This window comes from Cannabis sativa, chromosome 8 (genome assembly GCF_029168945.1).
Source record: "Cannabis sativa cultivar Pink pepper isolate KNU-18-1 chromosome 8, ASM2916894v1, whole genome shotgun sequence".
NCBI lineage: Eukaryota > Viridiplantae > Streptophyta > Magnoliopsida > Rosales > Cannabaceae > Cannabis > Cannabis sativa.
The window spans coordinates 7693076-7696534 of record NC_083608.1 but is presented as its reverse complement, the minus strand read 5'-3'; positions in this window follow the sequence as shown (position 1 = coordinate 7696534).

Genomic DNA, 3459 nt, shown 5'->3' with positions numbered 1-3459 from the left:
CTAATTTACCCCTCCCCCAAAAATTAAACTTTAAAGTAACCTAGGGGCATTTTTGTAATTTTTTGCTAATCCACCAAACCGACATTCTAAAAATTCTAAACTAGTACGAAATATCCTCAAAATAATTCTCATATTAATGTCGTGACATTTCTAACCACTTTGCTAAATTTCCACAGTCGTTGGGCCCGATAAAATATTTTAATTTCAAAAATAGTATCCTCGATACACGCATATCCCAATATAATCCCAGTAATTAATAAATTACGCTATATATATCATTCAATAAATTCTTAGTAGTTACCCTAAGTAAGATCATATTTAATAAAATATGTCTATTTAAATATTATTTTATTTTTAAGGATATTACAACTATCCCCCCTTATAGGAATTTTGTCCTTGAAATTTACCTGAAATGCTCGGGATACAGCTCTCGCATCTGCGACTCTAATTTCCAAATCACTTCTTCAACCTTGCTGTTCCGCCACAACACTTTAACTAGCGGAATAGTCTTGTTCCGCAATACCTTTTCTTTCCCTTCTAAAATTTGTACTGGTTGTTCTTCATATGACAGGTCGTTGTGAAGCTCAATGTCTTCATAACTTAAGACATGAGTTGTATCTGATAGATATTTCCAAAGCATCAAAACATGAAACACGTTATGAACCCCAGATAAAGCAAGAGGTAGAGCCAACCGATAAGCTACCTGACCTACTTTCTCAAGAATCTCGAACGGACCAATAAACATGGGACTCAACTTTCCTTTCTTCCTGAACCTTCGAATTCCTTTCATTGGGGATACCTGAAGGAAAACAAAATCCCCAATCTGAAATTCAACATCTCTACGCTTTGGATCTGCGTAGCTTTTCTTTCTACTTTGTGAAGTAAGCATACGAGCTCGAATCTTTTCAATAGCCTCACCTGTTCTTTAGACAGCTTCAGGTCCAAGATACATGCGTTCACCAGCTTCATCCCAGTGAATAGGTGAGCGGCATTTCCTTCCGTAAAGCATCTCATAAGGAGCCATGCCAGTGGTACTCTGATAACTATTGTTATAAGAAAACTCAATCAGAGGTAGGTTTTGTTCCAAGAACCTTCAAAATCCATCACACATGGCCTCAACATATCCTCAAGTATCTGGATAGTCCTTTCAGATTGACCATCGGTTTAAGGATGAAAGGCTATGATGAATTTTAATTTAGTTCCCATTGCTCGCTGTAAGCTTTCCCAGAATTTGAATGTAAACTTTGGATCTCGGTCTGAAACTATCGACTTTGGGGCACCATGAAGCCGAACTATCTCCTTGATATACAAATCAACATATTGATAGACTGTATACGTTGTTCTCACTGGTAAAAAGTCTACAGACTTCGTATATCGATCCACTATCACCCAAATAGAGTCATAATACCCTATTGTTCTGGGCAATCCCACCACAAAATCCATGGTGATATCTTCCCATTTCCACTTGGGAATCTTTAGAGGCTGAAGTAAACCTACCAGCCTCTGATGTTCTGCTTTAATTTACTGATAGGTTAAGCATCTTGGCACATATTCAACAACATCCCTCTTCATACCCGACCACCAGTATAAAGCTTTCACATCATGATACATTTTGGTTGTCCCCGGGTGTAAGGAGTATGGAGTAGTATGAGATTCATCAAGAATCTCCTGTCTGATATCTTTGTCAACCGATATATAAATTCTATTTTTGTATCGTAATAGCCCATCAGATGGAAATGAAAAGTCTTTTGCCGACCCAGCCTCTAACTTCTCCTTATGCCCCTGTAACTCAGAATCACTTTGTTGAGCCACTCTAATTCTTTCCAACAAATCAAACTGCAAGGTAATATTGGCAAGTTTTCCAATTACAAATTCAATTCCTGCTCTAGTCATATCCTCATCACACTCTGCTGAAATCTTCTTTAGTTTACAGACTTGCCCATTTTCGACTTAGAGCATCCGCTACCACATTTGCTTTATAAGGGCGGTAGAGAATCTCGCAGTCATAGTCCTTGACCAGCTCTAACCATCGTCGTTGCCTCATATGTAAGTCCTTCTGAGTGAAAAAGTACTTGACGCTTTTGTGATCAGTATAAATCTCACACTTCTCACCATACAGATAATGACGCCAAACTTTCAATGCAAAAAAAACTGCTGCCAATTCAATATCATGGGTAGGATACCGCTGTTCATATTCTTTCAATTGCCTGGATGCATAAGCAATCACTTTCCCTGAATGCATAAGAACACAACCTAACCCCTGTTTGGACGCATCACAGTAAATCACAAACTTTTCATCACTTACCGGTAAGTTTAATACATGAGCGGTAGTCAACCTTTGTTTTAATTCCTCTCACACTTGTCAGTCCAAACAAACTTGTAATTCTTTCGGGTCAATTCCGTTAAGGGAGTAGAAATCTTTGCAAAGCCCTCAACAAACCTCTTATAATACCCTACCGACCCCTGAAAACTTCTAACTTCAGTTGCTGATTTAGGTTGAGGCCAGTCTCGTACCGCTTCAATCTTTATAGGATCTACTAAAATACCACCTTTACTTACCACATGCCCCAAGAAACTCACCTGAGGCAACCAGAATTCACATTTCTTGATGTTGGCATACAACTTATGCTCCCTGAGACGTTGTAACACCATTCGAAGATGTCTTTCGTGAGTCTCTTCTGTGTATGAATAAATTAGAATATCATCAATAAAGGCAATAACAAAATCATCCAGGAAGTCTTTGAACATTCAGTTCATCAAGTCCATAAATGCTACTGGGGCGTTTGTTAATTCGAAGGACATTACTAGAAATTGATAGTGTCCATACCGGGTTCGAAAAGCTGTCTTGGGAATATTCTCTTCTCGAATCCTCAATTGGTGATAACCAGATCGAAGATCAATCTTAGAGAAGACGGTCTTTCCCTAAAGCTGATCAAATAAGTCATCTATCCTTGGAAAAGGATACTTGTTCTTCATTGTTAACTTATTCAACTCCCGGTAATCAATGCACATTCGTAAAGTTCCATCCTTCTTTTTCACGAATAAAACTGGTGCACCCCAAGGTGAAGTACTTGGTCTTGTAAATTTTAAATCCATCATCCCCTGTAATTGCACTTTTAACTCTTTCAGCTCTGCAGGTTCCATCCTCTAAGGAGCTCTTGATACAGGCTCTGCTCCTGGTATTAGATCAATCTCAAAATCAATTTCACATTTTGGTGGTAACCCTGGTAACTCTTCTGGAAACACATCTAAAAATTCTCGAACCACTGGGACATGCTCCGGTCCCGCTTGTGGTTCCCTGGTAATATTCACAACATTTGCTAAGAAACTCATGCACCCTTCACACAACAAATATCTTGCCTTAAGCGCTGAAATTAAGGGAATCTGGGATCCCTACATCTTCCCCACAAATACAAAGGGGTCCTCATCCTCAGGCTAAAAAGTTACCATCTTTCTTTT